Source organism: Triturus cristatus, chromosome 8 (assembly GCF_964204655.1).
Source record: "Triturus cristatus chromosome 8, aTriCri1.1, whole genome shotgun sequence".
Lineage (NCBI taxonomy): Eukaryota > Metazoa > Chordata > Amphibia > Caudata > Salamandridae > Triturus > Triturus cristatus.
In genome coordinates this window covers 562,598,280-562,622,071 of record NC_140591.1, presented here as the reverse complement: position 1 = coordinate 562,622,071, position 23,792 = coordinate 562,598,280, and positions in this window count along the sequence as shown.

The following is a 23,792-nucleotide window of genomic DNA, read 5'->3' as shown; positions in this document are numbered from 1 at the left end:
TAAATACAGCATAGGTTTCAGTAACCTCCTTCTCCCTGTTTGCCATTGTCATTTTATACAACACATCATCATCCGGGGTTTCAAATGCTATTCCATCCGGGGTACAAAATATAGTGCAGTTCATTTTGCACAACAAATCTCTACCTAACAAATTCACAGGACTGGTATCGCACATGACAAAGCGGTGCATTTCAGAAAATTTCCCTATGCTAACTTTCACTGGGTCTGTAAGGTAGGTTTTAATCTGCCTGTTGGATACACCAACTACTTGGATTGTTTCATCCGAGAGAGGAAGATTCTTAACATCAGCTGATCTGACAGTTGATCGAGTAGCACCAGTATCAACTAGGAAAGTAATGCTTTCATCATTAATCTTTCCATCTACAAATGGGCCTGACTCGTCTACTTCTAGAGTTGCGCCAAGTACGCACTCTTCTTCCTCCCTTCGGCACCGTCAATAACCTTCTTCTGAATCACTCTCATCACGTTGCAGCCAATACTGCGAAACAGCACTAGCGCGCGGTGGTTTATTTACCTGTTCTCCGTTGTAGAATCGCGTTTCATTACTATACTTCTGGGAAAAGGTGGTTTTGGCACCTGATTCTGTTGTGTCACAACCTGCTGCTGTCGCTGCGGTTGACCACTCACCTCATTCTGCACCTGTGGATTCAATGATGCATTTTCATCATTAGTACTTGGGGGCAACTTACACTCGGATTTCCAATGCCCTATCCTACCGCAATTATGACACGGAAATTTCTTCTTAGCTTCCTCTATATTTCCTTTACCTTTCCCAGGACTACATTTTTGTCTTGATCCTCTATTATTCGCTTGTTCTGCTAATTGAGCTTCCTGTCTCTCCGCTACCTATACTTGTGCCCACATAGCCTGTTCTTTCAATTTTCGCTGTTTTGCTTCAATCTCATCACTGAAATATTTAGCATGTCTCAATACATCATCTATTATCTTATTTTGCCAATCTACAGTATGTTGTTTTATCATCTCACACATTTCTGGACGTAGACCATATACAAATCTGTATACAAAATGACTCAAATCCTTTTCACTCAGATTTTCATCTCCACTAAACTGTTTAAAAGCCAAGATCAGTCTTTCATAATATGCGTGTACTGACTCTTTGCTTTCCTGATGTGTTCTGTCAATTTGCACCCAATCTGTCTCTTTAGGAGGTACTTTGTTTTTCAGAAACGCAATAACCTGTTCATATTTCTTCATTACCTTGGGGTCTGGAGCCCCTGTTTTTGGATCCCTTGGGTATTCTTGTGTTGGCCAATCTATCATGATTTTGCACTCTGTCCATAGATCCGCTGGTACTATTATGTCAAACAAGCTGTTTAGATCAATCCACAATACTTTGGACAATTTTACAAATCTGTCCACCTGTCTATACCACTCGACGGGTTTTTCACGTAGTCGAGGGAAGTCATTTGTAAATGACAAAATATCTTGCATAGTCCATGGGACAAGTACATATCCCACTCCTGGATATTTCTCTCATAGGGCATTCTGTTAGTACCTTCTCTTTTTCTCTAACTGGGAAAGCTGAAATGGTTTTATCTGAAGCATCATCTCGTTTTCGATACCATCTACTTTTCCATTTGTCCACATCTCCCCATTTTCTCAACAAAATAATTATTTCTTTAATCTGACTCATTCGTCCTGTGGTATTCATATTTTCAATGTCCTTTTCAGTGAAATCTACTCGATATGGTTTCTGTAGGGCTTTTACCTTTTTCAATATCTATACCCATTTAATTTACCACTTCTTCTAATCTTTCATGGAGACTTTTTGCTCTCCAAGTTATGCTTTTACACAGAAATAACAACTCCTCATCCTGGTAGGTTTTTAACTTCTCCGTAGGGATAGTTCCTACTATTAACTCTTCCAGTACCATTCGTAGTTTGGCCACATCTATTGACTGAGATTCTTTGTCTTTCTTTTGCAAGCTTCTCAACCATTCACTTAATTCCTCTGTAGATGGTCCTACTGACTTCTCTACATTTCCTTGTATAGAATCCTTTTGTGTTTCTAATATTGACTCCACTGTTGTTATATGTCTTTCTGCACAATTCTGGCCTACAAACGGATTATTTGAAACATTTGGTTCAATCATACTTATTGTCTGTCTCCTTGGATTATCATTTTGACTCAGTTTTGGTTGTTCAACCTGTTTATTGCTTTCATAAGGGACCGTTAAACAATGTTCGACATCTATTTGTTTATCGAAAATAGGCATTACTGGACCTATCGTTACAAGGACTGTTACAGCTTCCAGATTTTTTGTTAATTCTCTTATTTTCTCTGTTTTTCACGTAGTCGAGGGAAGTCATTTGTAAATGACAAAATATCTTGCATAGTCCATGGGACATGTACATATCCTCCTCCTGGATATTTCTCTCATAGGGCATTCTGTTACTACCTTCTCTTTTTCTCTAACTGGGAAAGCTGAAATGGTTTTATCTGAAGCATCATCTCGTTTTCGATACCATCTACTTTTCCATTTGTCCACATCTCCCCATTTTCTCAACAAAATAATTATTTCTTTAATCTGACTCATTCGTCCTGTGGTATTCATATTTTCAATGTCCTTTTCAGTGAAATCTACTCGATATGGTTTCTGTAGGGCTTTTACCTTTCCAATATCTATACCCATTTAATTTACCACTTCTTCTAATCTTTCATGGAGACTTTTTGCTCTCCAAGTTATGCTTTTACACAGAAATAACAACTCCGCATCCTGGTAGGTTTTTAACTTCTCCGTAGGGATAGTTCCTACTATTAACTCTTCCAGTACCATTCGTAGTTTGGCCACATCTATTGACTGAGATTCTTTGTCTTTCTTTTGCAAGCTTCTCAACCATTCACTTAATTCCTCTGTAGTTGGTCCTACTGACTTCTCTACACTTCCTTGTATAGAATCCTTTTGTGTTTCTAATATTGACTCCACTGTTGTTATATGTCTTTCTGCACAATTCTGGCCTACAAACGGATTATTTGAAACATTTGGTTCAATCATACTTATGGTCTGTCTCCATGGATTATCATTTTGACTCAGTTTTGGTTGTTCAACCTGTTTATAGCTTTCATAAGGGACCGTTAAACAATGTTCGACATCTTTTTGTTTATCGAAAATAGGCATTACTGGACCTATCGTTACAGGGACTGTTACAGCTTCCAGATTTTTTGTTAATTCTCTTATTTTCTCTGTTAATTCTAAGGTAGTCTTTTCTAGTTCCGCTGAATTTTCACCATCTATTTTACTTCCGGACTTCCTTTCTACCTTTCTAATGGAATTGTTTTTTCCCAAATCTTGGAACTCTGGTTCCGATTTTATGATTCGTACAGTTTCTTTCATTGGGACACCTGGGGTTAATATTTCTGGTTCTGGCCGATATGGGGGTGGATTTTTATAGAACATGTCATCAAGAACATCGTCCTCTGATTCATTCACTCCATACCGTCTCGTTTCCACATTATGTCTCTTTTCTACGCATTTTCTTCCTACATTTTCTCCTGCAGTTCTTACGGGCAACAAACCCTCAGTCATACTCGCATTCTGCCATCCTCTCATTCGATCATCATGATTCTCATGTCCGTTTGACCTACCAAACATGTACCTATACCTTCCGGCACTTCTCTGTCTTTCTCGGTCATGCATCTCATCTTCCCATTCTGTCAATGCTTCAAATTGTGTCGGTCTAGGTCTTGGTTCTAAATTCATCATTTTCTCTCTTAAATTTCTCAAAACTGCCAAGTTAAATGAACCATGTTCTGGAAAAGCCAGAACTCCGTCTTTTTCAGTATACTTGACCCAATTGTCTAACCAAATACAGGTGTGATATCCATATTTCGCAACCATAAAGGATGCGGGGGTTTTCGGTTGAGGAAGTAACTGTCCTTACCTTGTCACAATCGGTTTGTCCTTTTTAAACCACTTTTTAATTTTCCCAAATCAGGACCTTTTCTCCTTTTCTGGTGGATCGTAATACATTTTCCTGTCTTCCGTGTATCGCTAGTCTCTCCTTACAACTGTACCGCTATTCTGTCCAATCGTAGCGCGGCTCACACTAACGCACCTATCCGGAGCATCTACGTCACTTTTGCAATTCTCCAATCCCAGTGCGACTCACACTAACGCACCACTCAGAAGCGTCTACGTCACCCTGTGCTTCTCCACTCCTAGCGCGGTGTACACTAACGCACCAATCCGGAGCGTTCTACGTTTCCGACTGACTGGCCAATCCCAGCGCGGTCGTTCTGACGTCAGCAGCCGCTGCCGCAGCTCCTGCTCCTGTCTACCCCTCCTTTACAAAATCCACTCGGTAAGTTTTGTTTCAAATATACAATTCTGTTAGTAACAATATAAAAACACCACCATTGTCCGCTTCGCTAACCAAGGAATAGCAATAGACCTTTCTCATGAGAATTCCGTCTTTCCCGAGAGCAGCGCTTACCTCTGCCCTACTACGGAATCGTTACTTCCGTTGATAAAGTAGCACATCCCTCTACCTTACCCTTCTAACAAGCATTAGCTAACCGTTTCTCCAGAATTAAGACACATAGTTGGAGACCCAATGCTCCTGAGAAATAAAACTAGAGTTTCACAATTAACCCGAATGCCTTCACATTCATGCACTTTCATACAAGAAAATGTAGTACATTCACGCAGAATCCTGTCTTTCCCGAGAACAGCGAACAGTCTGTCCTACTACAGAATTATGACATATGTTGATAAAGTAGCACTTCCCTCTACTTTACCCTTCTAGCAAGCTTAGGGAGCACCTATTACCTTTCTAGTGATAAGCGTTATCGGAATGCCATTTGGACTCCTGGTACCTAAGAACAAAACTTCACAGGTGACCTTCGCTATCATCACACACTTCTCTCACACAGAAAATGTCTCTAATGGCAACACACGACGATGTCACCGAATTGAACCCAGACAATGCGTCGTGCAATTTCAATCGTTACACGTTTCTCCCTGCGTACCTACAGGGCAACAACAATTCCGTCTTTCCCGAAAGCAGCGCTTACCTCTGCTCTACTACGGAACCGTTACAAACTTCCGACTTCCTACATCCCAGAAGCCGTGCAAACAACATAGAACTCGATACGACTCAACATAGAGTGTTAATACAAAAACTAATATCAATCAATAATCAATAAGCAATAAGCAATTTACAAGCTATAATCACCAAACCAAAACAATAACAACCATCATTCTGCTACCAGAAAAACTGTTGCAGCGTGGAATGTCAAATCCTCCCTTCGTCACAGACCAAATATCGCAATAGCACATTAACTCTATACATTCATTGGTGGGGCCTATAACACAAACACTCACACTTCATTGATCTGCTTTCCCGGGAGGGATAAGTTTCCATACGCTGACATGAAAGGAATATCTTTTCACCTAAACCCTAATATACATTGAATACTTTTATTAACTTCAAACCTCGTGATATTCCCCTCATTTGGCGATGAATCAGTTAGTTGAATTTGGGTATTTGGTAATTCAATTCTTTTATTTATACTCTTCTCTTAATCTAATTTCTTCCAAAAAATCACTCAACACATTTGTCTATTAATCAAAGCATCGTTTATCTAATTAATTGCAAATTTTAGAAAATCATCGACCAAACCGCAGAACATCATATTTACCTAATCTGGCTATTAGTCGTCCTCTAAGTCAATCAAGTCGTGGAAAAATTCTTTAATTCATCAAGTCAGGCCGCAATTCAGTCTGTCAAAGATTCATGGAAACAGCTGTCCAGCAGTGTCACCGTCCTCTCCGTCAGCATAACGTCAGGAAATTCGCAGCAAGACAAATCGAATGACGAACGCCCAAACTCACTATTCTACCGACTTTTATAATGATTTTAATGTCAAAATGTATCAAGAATGAGTTTTAGACAGTCCTGATTGGTGGGTTTGGGGTCATTCGGTGAAGTTCTCACATAGTCTATTCGATTAAGTCATCACACTTGCTGGTTCCGGTTTTAAAGACAGTCCTTTGCTTTGTGGTCCTGGCAACTCTCCCAGTACGACCTTGGTTGTTACATCTTGCCTGAGGTCAGGACGAGGTCATTGTTGCTTGCTGTTGCGCAGGCGCGTTTCACCCGAAACCTCGTGAAACAGTAGCAGTCACGTCGTGTCTCCCAGTCAGCCATCTTTTCTTAGGCCCAAACGGTCAACTTAAGCAAAACAAACACAAAACATAATTAAAACAGAAATGGCTAATAAAATGTTAAAACCTCACTAATTCCCCTATGTGTATGTAATTACCTAGCATAATAGCAACATTTAAAGCGTTTATATTCACCCAGTGATGTCATCTGGTGCAACTTACAATTACGTCACAAAAGCAACATATATCATGCAATATTCTAATTTTCTACCATTAGTATGCGTACATATATTAGTATACAATTAGTTTAGCCATGCAAAATGCATATCCCACATGTAATTCTTTCTTTAATATAATTGGTGAGTTATCACTTCAAACGGATTAATAATATTACAATTAATAGATTATTCAGATTAATATAAACATGCAGAATGGGGGGGTATACAACATTTTGTATTACCCGCTCCAGCAATGGGTTCAAGGAGAAAAGTAGGGATCACAAAGCAGGGCCGCCCTCTGGGGATAAGAGAAGGCTTCAAGCAGAGCAATGCTGCCTGAAACCTGCTCTGATCTCCAGCGTTCCTCTGGGTGAAGCAAAGAAGTCTCTCTGAAATACAGAGCAGACCGCAGCAGCAGAGAATCCTCCTGTTGTCCTTCTGCAGGTCCAGGAATTAACTGAAGAGTGGGTCTGAGGGTCTTTTTTAATTCCTGTTGCCTCCTTTGAAGTAGGATAAGCTTGTGGTGGCTTCCCCCACAAAAGTGTCTGGAATTTCCTTCCTCCCTTCCTGGCTCCAGCCTGTCTTCAGGCACAACAGGCTTGTGTGAAGTTCTTTGTGTGAGAGCAGGGCTCAGCCTATTGATGTATACGTGGGGATGTGCCCAGCTCCACCCCTCACCCTCACTGTGGTGTCTAATCTAGGCACACCTAATACCTCTATTGTGTGGCTGTTGAGGAATTTACAAATGCCAACTGCAAGTCACAGCTAATCAAGTGACCCATTAACAGGCTGCAGGCACCACATTTTTAAGACAAGAAACTTCCACCTTTCTGAAAGTTACATTTTCAGAATTGTGACTTAAAATCCAACTTTACTACTACAGAAGATTTTTAATTGTAATTCCTCAGATACCAAACATGAATTTCTTACCAGCTAACAATCAAAGGTTAGCATTTAGTAAATGTAATAACGTAACCCAATGTTATCCTTAGGGAGAGAGAGTCCTCACCATAGTGACAAATGAATTAGGGAGTTTTACACTACTGGGACATGTAAAACCTAACAGTGTATGTACAACTTTTTAATTACAATGCACCCGGTCCTATGAGCTGTCTAGAGCCTACCTTAGGATTAACTTACATGTAATGAAAAGGGAGATTTAGACTTGGCAAGAGGGTTATTTTGCCAAGTGAAATTGGCAGTTGAAAATTCCATATAGGATACAACGGTAGACCTTTTACATGTTTTAGGGGGCTACTGAAGTGGGTGGCACAATAGGTGGTGTAGTATTTAATTTAGCATCCCTGGGTATATGGTATACCTCATTACTGGGGACATATAAGTAAATTAAATATGCCAATTAGGTATAAGCCGATTTTAACACATGTTATGGAGTGAGCACAAGCACATGAGCACTGGTTATCAATTGCAAAGTTCACAGAGTCCTAAAGCTAAAAACCAAATTCAGCAAAAATAGAAGGGTGCAAGGCAAATTATTTGGAGGTGGAATACCCTAAGGCTAACAGGTCTAACAATCTGCATGATCTGAGGCGATGTAAAAAGAACAAGGTGCATTCTATTATCTAACTATTATTGAATTTATATGAGCAGGGCATTCAGATAGAAAGAGATGTTAATTTAAGGCCCTTAATTCACTTTACTTGCTGGTATGCTCTACTCATCAAACCCTTATTAACTTATTTATTGAGTTCAGAATCAGAGTCAAGAAACTTTATTTGGCTGTGAAGCAACCATAAAAGTGCAAAATTAGGAATAAATACACAAGTATCCAGATGCAGCATTATTAAATCATCAACAGTAAACTTCTTAAAATAATGACAGGTCATTTCATTGTACAGGTATATCATAAGCAGCCATAAAAACAAATCATAAAAACATCCTACTCAAAGTGCTTTGTGCTTCTAGAAAATACTGCAGCCCGTAAAAAAGAGCTTATGTAAAAACAAGGCTCTTTATCATGAAGCTGTTTTAAATAATGGAGCGCTTGAGCACAATGCTTCAAATTTGTAGTTTTTATCAAAGGAATTAAAAACAATTTATCAAATTTTTTATAAAAGCCACAGAAAAATATAAAATGTAAGATACTGTCTCACACCATCATTGCACAGGGATAAGAATGATTCTAGGTTTCTGTGGAAGCCTAGCCAGAAACATAATAAGTATTTTATTGTATCTGCCCTACTATGAAGCATTAGGGAGCATTCCCAGCGTCCTCCTCTACTGAGTATATAGTTACTAGTATTTGTTTCAAGATTTAATGACAAATAAGCATAAGTAGATGATTTTATTGTTTCCCCCCTTAGTCTCTTTTCTTGGGCATGGGCTAACAGTAGAGTTTGAACTTGCTTCCTGCCCATGGTAGCACATTTTGCAACATTACTAAATGCCTGGCATAAGCCAATGTCATCATAAGACTTTTTCACAAATGCGAACCACAGGATATCAAGACCTTTTTCACACGCTAAGCAGTCCTCAATTATGTCTCTTGCTAAAGAGGCCTCTTCAGTTTTCCAGATGGGCAGCCATAACAGTGGGGGGCAAGTTTAAATTTGATCACTTGAAAACCTAGACCAGGCTCGTTATGGCAGATGAAATGGGAGGAAGATAGTGGGATCCATAAAAGTTTGCAACAGAAACAATTTTCCTCCACCTGGAAGGCTAAAGGGTCCCCAATACACCACATTCCTGTCCTTACGAGGCCACAGGGGCACATTGTGAAGAATAGATCTGCAGCATGGGTGCAAATGCCTGTCCAACTGGTGGAAATGGCAAGTTAAAAAGGGAACTAACAGCCATGAATAACTTCACCTTACACATGCCTATATTTGGTGTCCACAAACCAACTGCACTGAAAGTCAACCCCAAGTAAGAAAAAGTGCTTGTGCTTAATTGTCAGTTTGTCCCAGCTGCAATGCCTGAAAGTGAAATGCTCTTGGGGCCACACCCCATTACAGAAGATTTTGAGAAATTGGTTAACAAATCTACAGTGGACATAAATTCCACAAATGAATTGACCAAGGAATGCTAAGCTTTAGGTGTACGAGCTATTAAAACTGCGTCATCCACATATAAAGATACCTGCTGTGGGGCACCATGAGCCATGGGAACATCTGAAGTGCAGAATATTAGATGTAAGCGAAGTTTATTAATATACAGAACAGGGGGAAATCAATCACGCCTGCTGTCCCTCACACATGATTTGTATCTCCTTAGATAGGGAAACAGCGTTTACAACACTGTCTCCACAGCACTGTACCATTACAACGCGGTCGCTACAACGACCACGTTGCTACCACGCATACAATTACATCGCAAGTCATTACTACGACATGCTGAGGGGGGCGCACTGGTGTTGGATTTAGAATCCAACACCTTCCCTGCTGTTGCACAAACTGAAGTAGGAATAGTAAATAATACTGTTCCTAAGTCCAGCGTGCCCCCTACAGCAAGTCGTAGTAATGACTTGCGGTGTAATTGTATGCGTGTTAACAACGCAGTCGTTGTAGTGACCGCGTTGTAAGGGTACAGTGCTGTAACAGTATATATTCCTTGGGTAGTTCACCATTTTGGCCAAATCTAACTCTAGCCTTTGTGCTCATGTGCATGCATGCCACGAGGTGGACAAGTGACACCTCCATCCCGATATCCAGCAAAAGTTGTCATAGGATGTTCATAGTCAAAGGCCATGGAAAGATCCATTAAAAATAGGTATAATGGGGTGTGCTTAGCCACATTGCATTTACCAAGTATCAAGTTGAGGTTCAGGCACTGCTCCAATGTCCCTTTTTGGCTGTCAACACTATATTGGCATGGATTTAAAATCGTTTTGTCCTCCTTCCAAAGATTTTGGCTGGTATGTCCATCAGGGAAATGGGGCGATAACTTCTGTGTGAGGATTGATTTACCTTCTTAAAGGTCGGCACAATGATAGATGAAGCCCAAGAATCAGGCAAGGATGCATATTTTAAGTTATTGTAAACATTGGTCAACAACGCACCCAAAGAGTGATGTTACACTTTATTAAATCGATGGGCACACCATCCCGGTGTTACACCTCGAGCGGTATGTACGGTCACATGGAGCAGATACACACATTTCTAATGCATTTAAATTCCTCTGTTAGGCACATATTAGTTTTGTCGTAGAAAGTAGAGCGCCTTGTTTGTGTTTTGAACAGAATCTCACCAGTACTGTAAATGGGAATGTGACACTTTCTCTTACGTGCCTGGGGAATCATATATAAAGGACGTCTTAGCCAAGCAATGGGGCTTAGCTTACATTTCCTGCATTGGATTGGGACCACGACCCCTTCTTACGAAGATGTCATGCTGCGTCTCCTGTTTCCAGAATTCCCTGATGTTGCCATTTTCCTCATTCCTGTTTTCTTGCGTTTACCTCAGGCTACGCTGTCAAGTCGGATGTTTCCACATCTCCTTTCCTGTATAACTCCCGCGGTGGGACGTTTTCTACTTCAGTGTACTGTCTCCAGGCTACGCGGATGAGTCAGCTGATTCCGCATCTCCGTCCCTGTAAAATGCCCAGGGCGGAACGTTCTGCCCACGCCTCATTTGTCAGTTCCTCGTCTTGCTGTTTGTCAGCAGGTTGGAGAGGAGCTGAGCCGCGGCTGTGATTGTATTCACGGCTACATCTCTTGGAACTAGAAGAGACATGTGACGCTGTAAATCCTACAAGGTCAGTGCACTGACTAAGAAAACCTTTTATTTTATATATAGATACTTGCATTGGATTTAAATGCTTTGAGAATATATTCTACTGGCATTTCTGAAAAATAAGAGTGCTACAAGAATCCTTTTTGGACTGAGATTAAGGGGCATATGTATCAAAATCCATTATTGCGATTCTCAAATAGCGATTTTTTGAGAATCGCTATTTGAGAATCGCAACAAGGGATGTATTTAAAAATTCGCAAATATTTTGCGATTTCTTGTTATTCCTTAATTGTGATTAGCAAATTGCGAAATCGCAATTAAGGAATACCTTCAAATTCATTCCTATGGGCCAGGAGGCCCATAGGAATGATTGGGAAGTCATTCTCAATTTGCGATTCTCAATTAGAGAATCGTAAATTAAGAATAATTTCAAGGGTGCAAGGGTGACATAAGGACACCCTGATGCACCCCTGAAATGAGCATGTGTGCGCATATGGAGCACATACATGCCCTAATGGCATGTATGTGCACCACATGGCACTTTGAAAAATGCCAAAATGTGAATTTTTTTAAGAAATCGCAAATTACCACCAACTTGAAGTTGATGGTAATTTGCGATTTCTTAAGGAGAAATCGCACAACTTGGGTGCTTGTTACATAGCATTTAAGGAATCGCAATTTGCGATTCCTTAAATGCTTACGCAAAATTAAGGAATCGCAAAATTAGCAATGCCTTAAAAATGCGATGCGAAAATGGCTCATACATTGCGTTTTGCGATTTTGTATTCGCAAATGCTGTTTTTTTGCAAATCGCAGCGTTTGCAAATACAAAATCGTTTGATACATATGCCCCTAACTCCTTAATCTTACTCACCTATCGATAGGGAGATTTATGGTAAGTATTTGGTCATATAAGGAGAACACTCAAGAAAGGGGGGACAATATTAAAAGACACATGGAGTCAGAATAAGACTAAAAGTTGTTTTCTTTTTTTCTCTCTTTTATTGTTTTTTCTTTATGCAGAGTTTTGTCCTTACATATGATGAGTGAAGGGCTCTCGCTTTTGAGTTGGTTTATACAGTCCCGTCTTCCTTTCAGGTGGTCCTTCACATGAATATTTCTCCTCTCTCCCAGAAGTGAATACCCTGCAATTGAGTTATTATTTAGCCTCATAGGGGCATTGCCTTTTGGGAGATTGGGGATCCATCTTCGTTCCTAGGGATTCTGGCTTTTCAGGTTAGTAATGTTTTTTGGTCTGACACCTGGCCACGTGCCTTTCCTCTTGCACTCTGCTGTATCGCAGTTATAACTTTGTGTAGAGTCACAACTACTGCAGGAAGGGAGCCAGCTGTCTCTCTGGGGTATGAAACCATGTCCACACAGAGTACATTTTTGAGAAATGTGCCTCCCATGCCTAACTGCTCTTGTGGCATCTAGTTGGGATTACCATTCTATTAACTGCCTTCAGAGCTGAGACTGCACCTCAAAAAGGCTTACTATTCTTGCTAGTTGCTGAATATGCCAATCTGTCTCACTGCTCAGTAATCACCTCCCCCCACCTCCTTTGTTTTACTTTTATTTAACATTTTCCATAGACTAGTCACTATAGAGGAGTCCCTGGAACGAGCAGTTAGGGCCCTGCGAAGAGCTCGATTAGCTGCTGAACATTTATGATCAAACCATCTTGGAACTAACTGGGCTGATTTCACAGGATTATTAAATGCATCATCAGAAAATCACAAAGGAGCTAATTATATCCCCTTTCCCATCAGGATCATTATCAGACAAACAACCCAGGATTTGCTATGATTTTCCAGGACTGTTACAGATAAAAATGTAGTGGAATTAGGATATTTTCTTCATACTTTTAAATTGTCTGTGGATGACGTTAGATCATTTTAACTTTCACCTTTGGTGACAGAATTAGGTCCATCTCAATCAAATTATGTTCACCAAAATCTGTGCATATCATACACCTGGGCAGCAACTGATTAAGTAAATTCCTGGATAAAAAAATATGAACAGTGACAGATGAACGGTTCCTGTCCCGAAAGTTGGCAAGCCTATATCACCCGTGCCTGCCTCCTCCAATATGTTATGTAAATCCAGAGGTGAAAGGAAAGCCTCCAATTCCATGACCCTCTGATTAGGACCCCCATCAATGGCAATTGGAGGGTGCTGACCTTGCAGTAAAATCCTCTGCTAAACACAAATGGGCTTGCCACCCTTCACCTGTTCTTGGCTCCAAAATTGAGTCAGAACAAATCAGGAAACCTGTGGTTAGAGTTATTAGTGAAATCATTATTATGAATTTAATAAAATACAATGTTGGGTCCCACTTGTAGAGTACAGCCTGGTAGTTACTTCCTGAGGTATTTTTAGCTACGGCATGACTTCCGAGGGAAAGGTTTATCCATATAGTTAACCCCCCTGAAGCCCGACCCAAACGAGATGGAGTGGCCGGTAAGCTAAAACATGAATATCCAGTGAACGTAATAGGGTTTGTTGACCAGGTTTCCTGAAACAACAGGACATCATAGTTTTGTATCACAGATTGACAGTCTGAGATATGCATTTTAGATCACAATGTTCAAGCTCAGAATTTTCATTAAATGTTCCTTGGCTCTAGGGGTAAAAGTAGTTGGGCTGGGGGATTGAAAGACTATTGAGGCTACAGGCACTTCTGATGTTATTCCTGTTGCCGATTGCTCAGACACCTCTAGTCAATCTACCTCCGAAAGACCCAGAGGCGGTATGTAACTGATGCTGCAGACAATAGGCCTGATTTAGATCTTGGCGGAATCTGTCCCGCCATTGTTTTTTCCATCGGATTGCCCGCCTGCCTAGTTTATTTATATGATAGCGGCTCGATGGATGAAAGCCCGTCGGAGTGCCACCTTCTCCGCCAGATTTGTTCACCTGCGTCGAGGGTGCCATAGGCAAAAGTGGCTGTCAGAGGGAGTTCAGCCAGTTTTCCACCAGACAAATCATATTGTGCCTTCCCACTGATGTAACTGTGGTGGCGAAACCTCACCACCTGAGTTGGCAGATTTGAATGGATATAAGGCCAAAACGTACCTTCTTTCTGTTTCACACTTCCTTTCTCATCATGGAGCTGATCATCCAAGTCCTTCCTTTGCTGCTGCTACTTGACAACAATGCAATCAACATCATTGTTACCAGAATTGAAGTTAATCTTCTACTGTAACACATTACCTTTTGACTTGTCTGTTTACATTTGATCTGGACTTGTGCATGTTGAAATCTCTTTTACAAGCAATAACATACCAATGTGCAATGGATATGTATGTAATTTAGTTGCTTATGAAATTTAAAGAAGCACACCTGTATAATTGTATTGTACTTTTAAATTTGGTGCAAGATGACTTCATGATAATGGACACTTACATAAAAATAGATATCAACCAAAAAATCAAAAAATGAGCATACAGGTGGGTTAACTTAATTTTTGTAAACTATAAAATCATAAACATATGCATTGCACATCGTTGGGATAATTGAAATGTAATATAATGTAAAAATTGCACTTGACAAGTTGAAACATTTTATTTTTAATAACTGCAAAATCAATGGTAGTTCCAAACTTTAATCAATTAATTTATGTATCAATTTAACATTTCCCCTTGTCTAGTGCATTGCCTGTATTTTATTAAATGGTATTTGTGTCATTATTAATTCAATGTGGAATTCACATGTGTTTATTTTCATCACTTATCAAGTACAAATAAACACATCTGTGTTAACACTGAAAACAAATATATGAGAAATTCATTTGTTGATGTAAATGACCATCATCATGATGAATTCTTGCACCAAATTGTAAATCTCCATCACATACTTTTAGTACTAGTGTATGGAATAATAAAATTAGACAATTAAAAAACAACATTTTCTGTCATAATTCTAAGTTAAAATATGTAAATCACATTTTAATCATTAACAGTTTGAGAAATCAAAGAATATTGAATGAAAAATAATTTCAGGACACACTTGATGAAATTAAAATATTTTCTATTAAGAAATGTGATGGTTCTCTCAAATCAATATTTTATTTCAAAACATGAAATAGTACAACAAGTAAATGTAACAAAGACATGACATTGAAGTGTTTCCTCAAACATGCCTCTGAAGCAAACTGCCAAAGGGGAACCTCCTCAGGAAGGGGCTTCTAGAGGGCACAGAGCAGAATCTTTCCTGGGAGGGGGTGGGTTTGGGTTTGACAGTGGTTATGGCCAGATAAGACATGAGTGTGTGATGCGCGTGTCTGCTGGTTTTCAAGTTGCTGTGGGTCTGGTGTAAGTTAGGTATGTTTGTTTCCTGGAAGGTGTATGTTGTTCAGGTGACTGTGTGCATTTGTGTTTGGTTGGGTTGGGTTGGGTTGGGTTGGGTTGGTCTTGGTTTGTGTGTAGGTGTGCTGGTGTGTGAGAGTGTTGGTTTCGAAGAGTGTGTTGTTGAGGTGGATTGTGTGGTTGTGGTATCTGTGGGTGTATGTGTTGCAGTTACATATGGGTCAGGTGTATGTTTAGATGTGTGTGGTTTCAGGGTGAGGTTGTGTGTTTGTGCTTGGTGGATGTTGGTTTGCGTGTAGGTGTGTGTTTGGATGAGTTTACTGTTGAGGTGGTTGGTGTGATTGTGGTGCTTGTGGGCGTTCTGGTGGTTGTGGGTGTGCTGGTGGATGTCACGCTGCTGTTTGTGGGTGTGCTGGTAGGTGTGTTGCTTGTGGAGGGCTGGTGGTTGTGGGTGTGGTGTTCGTTGTGGGTGTACTGATAGTTGTGGTGCTTGTGGGTGTGGTGTAGTAGTGGTACTTGTGGGTGTGCTGGTGATTCTGATGGTTGCGGGTGGGATGTTGGTTGTGCCTGTGGGTTTAGTGTCACTAGTGTCCGTATGTTGTATGGGTGTTTGCTTGTGTTTATTTGTGTGTTTGTGAGAGTGTGCTGCCTGTGTGCATTGACGTGGGTGCCAGCAAATAAGTGAGTGTGATTGGGATAGGGGTAGGACTTTGTAATTGGGATGAGATAGGGACCTGAGTTGGGGCACGAGGTTGGGCTGGTTGGAGGGCTGTGGTCAGTGAGGATGCTACCCCTGGAAATGATCTCTGCAGGCCATACATAGCACTATGAATGGCTTCCATTCATGCTACCATTTGTTGCATTTGTCAACTAAGGCCATGGATGCCATTCAGGAGTGCAGTCTTGCCTACAGAGAGGTTGCATAAGAGGTCAAAAGCCTCCTTACTCAGTGCAGCCAAGGTGACAGGGGCAGGGGTTGTGGTACTTGTGGTGATGGAGATCCCAGGCCTTTTAGGTGGGTGGGTTTGGCCTACTGGGGGTGAGAAAGAGGGAGGGTGAAGACGGGTCTGTGGGTGGTGAACAAGGATGCGAGTGGTACACTTCCTGTAAGGTGCACCACCACTAGGGACTGGTCACTTGTGGAGGCCTGTGAAGATGTTAATGAGCTGGTGGCCTCTGTTCCAGTCCCCTTAGCCTCTTTCGCACTGTGTTGATCAGTGTCCATGGTCTCAGCACCCAAAACACAGTGGCTAGCTGCTTCGCTGCCTTCATTATGGCTTCTATATCATTTATGATCTTGTCTCTTAACCATCTTATATTCCCTCTAGGAACTGATTAACACATCTGAATGGTACTGATTTGTTGTTTAGAACAGTAAACTTTTGTCACAAAAAATGATAGAAAGGAAAAATACATTGGTAGAGTGTGTGCACAAAGCAAAAAAAGCTGAAATATATGTACATAAAAAATTTAAATATTAATCAATGTCCATTTACCATTACTACAATGTTGTACCAATATTTGTAGAATCTCAAATCATGCTCCCTTTGATTGGGCATTTCACAATGGTACCACTTACGTCAAGCCTCTTAAGTATTTTTTAATGTAGAAAAACTTATGCTGTAGAAGAAATTAAGAAATAATTTTCGAGGGGTTTGCAAATGACTTCAACATCATAAGTAAATAGATATGGTGGGATACATTTCTAAACCAGTTTAATACAAAGCAAACATATTTTTACGTTTGACCCCAAAATATCTTACGTTATTTCCAGGTCTTTTTCCCATTGTGAACATATTAAAAAAAATGCTGGCTTTCACTTTAGGGAAAAGTTGGTACAACATCTCAGTAAATACTTCATACACTGATTCATATACAATTTTTGATTCAAAAAATAAAATGCAAGGCACAATATGCAACAGATCAAACCTTATTGCGGTCTGACAAATTCATAATGAGTGATGTGTTGCACCTGGTATTGAATTCTCAAGATGGGATACTCCAACATACATGTGACAGAACATCTCATCTGCAAAAGTCCCTATTTTTGTTCATCATTGATTTATCATCTGGACATAATAAAGGACATTTTAAAACGAATTTTGGGATATTTGTTCCTCTGTCACCAATGTGTACACATTCCAGTCTGTTTTTTAAAAAAAATATATGTCTATCGAAATCTTTTTTCAAAAAACAGACAGACTTACATGCACATTTGTGAAGGAGTAAGATATCATGCAAACCTTTTACTTTTAACATACATAAAAGTCTTTTTGATTAAAAAAAAATTGTGAGAAGTTGTATGGGAGCTCTTTATTGACTGTTCAGTGACATCATTGATGACATCACTCATGACATCTCAAATGACATCACTCATGACATCATTCAGTGACTGTGAGTGTTTTTAAAATGTTTATGAGTGTTAAATACATATACAACAAGGTGGGTGCCTGAGTGCCTGTTTGGATGACTCATTGGGTGCGTGACTGACTGTATAAGTGAGTGATTAGGTGTCTCAGTGAATGTATGGATGAGTGACTTGTGTGAATGCCTGTATTTGTCTGTCAGCTGGTGTCTAAGGGGTTGTATAGGTGTGTCAGTGGTACGTGAGTTTCTGTATGGGTGAGTAATTTTTTTGTTTGAGTTTGTGTATGGGTGTCTCAATGTCTGTGTGGGTAGGTGAGGGTGTGTGTAACTGCATGCATGGATTAGTGTATGGGTGATTCAGTGGCTCTATGGGTTAATGAGTGTGTGTGTAAGGGGCTGTATGGGTGAGTGAGTGTGTGTATGGCTTTGTTGGTGAATGAATGGATGTGTCAGTGGCATATGGGTTAGTAACTGCATATGAGAAAGGCAGTATATGAGAGTGATGGAGTATATAAGTGACTGTAAGGGTGACTGAGTGATTGCGAGAATTGTCATATGGGTGAGTGTATGCTTGTGTCAGTGACTGTATATGTGAGTGAGTATGTGTTAGTATCTGTATGAATACATGAGTGGGTGTGTGTATAACTGTATAGGTAAGTAAATGGCTGTGTGATTGACTCTATAGGTGAGTGAGTAGGTAAGTGAGTAGCTCTATGAGTGTCTGACTGTATGTGAGTGGCTCTTTGGGTGTATGAGTGGATATATCAGTAGCTGTATTAGGGAGTGAGTTGGTATGTGAGTGACTGTATGGGTAACTGAGTGGATGACTGTGTAGACCTATGAACCAGTGAGTGGGTGTCTAAGTGCTGGTATAGGTGTGTCAATGGTATTGAGAATGCTAGTGTGGAAGTTGGAGTGGGTGTATGAAAGGTTCAATTGGGGTGTGAGTGGGGGCATCAGAGATTCTGTGCATGATGTCATCAGTGATGTCATTTGAGATATCATAACTGATGACATCAGTCACTGATGTCATCAGTAATGTCACTGACCATGATATGAGTGATGTAATATGTGAGGTCATAAGCAGTGTATTGCGGGGGCATGAGTTATAGTTAGCTCAACTAAGTATAACTGCTGAATTTCTCAGATTTTGTGCATGTGAAATCTGAGCCTAACTATAACGTCCCTGTAATCTTTATTTTTTCCAGTGAATTTCTACATTTTTTTGTTATTCTATTACCTAACTATAATGGCCCTGTAATCTTTATTTTTTTCAGTGAATTTTCAAGGTTTTTTAAATGCTAACTCCTAACTATAACGTCTCTGTAAACTATGTTTTTGTCAGTGAATATCTATGTTTCTTTATGTAGCAATGGTGTTTGCAGAGTGGTGAGGAAAGGGGCGTGGCCTCTAACCATCTCTCAGGAATCCCACTGTGTGGGACTTACAGAAAGTATCAGGAGGGCTTCCCGGTCCCCAAGGTCCTTTAGCATCCAAGAGAACTTCATTCACCAACAAAGTAGTGTGCCAGGAGACGCGTTTGAAGAGTGGTGCAGAAAGGGGATGTGGCCTCTGAAGAGCTCTTAGCAAACTGACTTTGTGGGACTTGCTAGAAGTAAAAGGAGAGGTAGTTGGCCCTCAACAACCCTCAATAGCCATATAATCCCCCAAGTAGTACTGTGCCAGGAGGTGTGTTTTCAGAGTGGTAGAGAAAGACGTCCTTGATGATTGCTCAGGTAGTGCCTGTATGATTCAATGAGTGCCATTGCCAAGGACACACTGCAAATACAGCGTGTTTTTGACAAAGTGTGACATATATATAGACATATTTTACATAAAGTTTCAGTATAGCTAATTAGTAAGATACTAATTTAACTTTCTCCTTCGTATACATTTGTCAAAATACCTACATCAAAAACATATTTTCCTGCTTCACAGCAACATTGAAGGTCACAATGACATCAGACATCACAAATACAAATGACAAAATGTAAAACAGATATTTTAACATTTGTTACACAAAGTTTGAGTCTAGCTGTTTAGTAACCTGATTGTTTAACTTTATTTTAACAACACATTTAACAAAAACAACAATTTCAAAAAATAACTTTCAACATCTCAACTCACGAATAGAACATAAATACAAAACACCCATAAACTACCCAGTCCTACCCAGACTCAACAAGAATAAACTGCTCCAAAACTGTTAAAATGAACATTCTGTAAAAAGATCCACTATATAGGGACTAATAAAAAATGTTCATGTAGGATGACATCCATGGTCTATCATCTTAAAACCTAACATAGAAAATATCTCTAAATGGCAATCAAGTAGAGGGAAGCTGGAGGACCATCAACATCAGTGGCAGCAGTAACAAATCCCACCCAGAAAGTCCTTTAAGAGGTGCAGACTACTGCAACAGATATAGCTCCAGAGTTTTAAAAAATGGCCACGTACAAAACCACAAAAAAACTCAAAAACAAAACTGAAAATCATGTCACTGGAAAATAAAGGAATATCATTGGATAATACACTTTTCAACTAAAAAAATAAAAAGACCACACCCATCTATCTATCTTCAACATTCTTTAAGCGGATTTCATAGAGAGCAGATTTGCGAACTGCATGATATGTCACAAGACATTATCAATGGGTACAAATAAAAAATATTTTTGCAGGACTACATCCATGCTTTACCATCTAAAAACATACCAAAGCAATAGTGTAAAAGCAGCAAGAAGGCAATGCAAGGCTGAAGGACCCTGAACTTCAATACCAGCCACAATAACATTGCAGGAGAGAGTCCCTTCAGAGGTCCAATCTGTAATTTCCGATTTGAATCCACAGTTTTCCTGATGGCATCATACTACATGGATTATGAAGTTGAAGTGAGTGCCGGAGAACAGTCCATAAGAGCCTTTTGCAATGCTGCAAAAAATCATAAATGTATTTTTTTTTGGGCCCTTCATAGTTTTTCTACAATAGCAGGCATTTATTATCTTACAAAAGGGATATCTAATAGCTATGTATAGTTAATTTTATTATCTTCTACTTTACTGTAACACTAGTTACATATAACTTGGCGTATGGACAAGTTAAAGCGTTCCTCTGCAAATAAATACAAAGCTATCTTTTGCCAGTTATCATTATTTACATTTAACACTTTTAAAATACAAGTCAACAGTCTGTTTTCAAATCTTCTATGAGTGGTATGACAACATATCCAAACATACTCTGTTTTTTGGACCACCCTTAAGCAAAAAAGAAGTCCCCTCTCCCAATGGCACATAGGTAATGTCTTACCACACTGTATTGTAAATATAATGCTGACCTCAGAGCTTCTTTGTCTACAGTCTCAGCAGTATTATGATTTAGAAAGAGCCCATCATAATCTCTTGTATATCCCAGCAAGCCATGGGATATCCATCCCTTTATCACAGCTGATACAGTCATCTGTTATCTCCCTACTGAGGGATGCTGCAGGGTTTTTCCATATAGCCAGCCAGAACAGTGCAGGGCGTGCCCTTATGAAATCTTCAATATAACTTAATTTTAATTCACTGTAACATACGTACTGAGAAGTGGAAATTGGTGCACCCAAACGTTTTCTACACAATCTGTTTTCCTCTTGTTGAACATTGAAGCTTTTGGCAACACACCAGACCTCTGCACCATAGGTGCTGTAGGTATGCACTGGGATTTAAAAATCTCTAAATTCTCTAAAATAGCCCAGGAACTTTTTGGGCAATGGAGGCTAAGAATACAGTTGGTGGCCTTTGAGAACTTATTCTTACAAGACACCACGTGTTCGGTCCAGGTGCCGTTCACAGCAAAGACCAACCCAAGATATGGAAAAGTGATAGTGCTAGTTACTTTTTGATCGCTCACAGATATACAGTTTAGGGGGTGTTTTCTTGGCCCTCAGGACATTATAAACGATGTCCTAAAATTAGTGCATAGGTCTAAGCTGGTCATAAAATCCGTAAATCCTTGTACTAAAGTGCATCATGCATTAGATGTGCGTCCAATTAAAACCGTGTTGTTGGCATATAATAGCACAGGAAGTGTTTTGCCTTTAACTCTGGGTACATCGTTGGTGAGTGTAGTCAATGATTTGTGCAGATTATTAATATAAATAATAAAAAGGAGGGGGGCTTGGACACACCCTTGCCTAACCCATCTGCTTACATTAATATCGTTAGACACCTCACCCCCTTCAGGTCAGTGTGTAAATAGGCAAAGAAATGCACCAGAAACTTGTCCAAATCACATGCTAAAAGAATGGACCATAGGCGGGACCTGTTAACAAAATCAAAGGCGGAGGACAGGTCCATAAAAGCTAAATATATTGGTGAACACTGTGCTATAGTATATTTTCCAGTGATTAAATTTAGGTTCAAACGTTGTTCATTTGTGCTACTTTGCTCCTAAATCCCAGTTGGCAGGGTTCTAAAATATGATTTTCCTCAACCCAGATTAACAAGACTTTAAGGGTATTATCTCTTCGATAAATCGGCCTGTAACAGCTCGGTTGTGAGCGGTCTCCCTTTTTAAAAATTGTAACAATAATGCTTGTTGACCATGAGCTTGGTAACGGGGCGTTAGTTCAATTGTTAAAAACATTTAGCAGAAGTGGGGCCAAAAAATCAGGTTTATGTTTAATGAGGTCGACAGGTAGCTCATCCAGGCCTGGAGCTTTATTGCCCACACTTCGATGGATGGCCTCCTCAACCTCCGCTAAAGATATTGGGATCCTATTTGGAGTCCAATGCTTAAAGGGATCTAATTCTAGTGCGGGCGCTAGGTAGATCGTGGAGAAGTCACTTTTCCAGGTTGCACCTGTTATGTTGCTGCTATCGGGGTTAGCGGCTGTCCCATTGCTCTTAGATATTTGACAGTAGCCCAAAATATATTCCCTTTTTTTAGGCTAGCAGCATTAACAAGTGCGTCCCAGCGATCATTTAATAATTCTGCCTTCCTTTTAGCAACTGCTAGTTCATACTTCTGCCTTAACAATTTGACATGTTAATTACACATCGGGCTGTGTGACAGGGCCTTACGAAGCTGCCTGTTAGCCTCTGAACATTCATGAATTAACCATCTAGGTTTGCATTGCACTGTGGTGATAGGCTATGAAAACATAAATGTAATGGCCTCACAAAGCTTGGTACAAGCATCAGAATGAGGGTCCTGAGCCAGCAGCCAAGAGTTAATGAGGTTCAAGTTATCCCTGACCATCGTACAAAACAAGTTGGTGTTATTAACGCCCCGCCACACCACTCTTAAATTGTCAGTTGAAGGTGATAAATTCCTGGCACCGCATTCTGTATTGGGCGTTGGGTCAGGGGCTAATCATAACAGTGTTTGGATTGGATTGTGATCCTCAAAGGTTGTGGCAATAATTTCTGCTTTCAACAAGCAAGCCTCTAAAACAGGGGAAATGAAAACATAATCAATAGTGGAGGCACAACCTCTCCCTCTAATTTTCGGCTCTGGGGTATCGTTATCATTTGTTACAGCAGTGATTTCCATAACGTTAGTTAAGTTGTGGTTATTCAGATGATCCACTAATTCCTTGCCCCTATGGCAATTTTGTACTCTGCTGCATAGCTGTTTGTTTGACCAAAGGGGAGGTAATTTGGCATTGAAATTGTCTCCTAAACAAATTCCCGTTGTCTTAAGGCAGTCTGGGTGTTTGAATAGATGCTATAAATTCAAATAAGTTTATAAAATTCCTGTTTGGTGTGGAGTGAAAGTCATTATTATAAAAATTAATTAAATAGAAGGAGACCCCCCTGTTATACAATAAGGCTTGAAAATTGTTATTTTTAGTGCTTGTGGCTTTAATACTACCGCCTGCGGCAATTTTTACCCAGATCGATATGCCCCCAGAGGGTCGACCGAGCTTGGGAATTGGTGCTAGAGTGTTATAGCAGTCAAACCAATCAATAAATAGGTCTTGAGTGGCCCAGGTCTCTTGGAACATAATAATATCCTGCTCTCCTACAGGTTTCAGCCAGTCCGGTTGGTGCAACTTGGATTGCAAGCCCGCCACG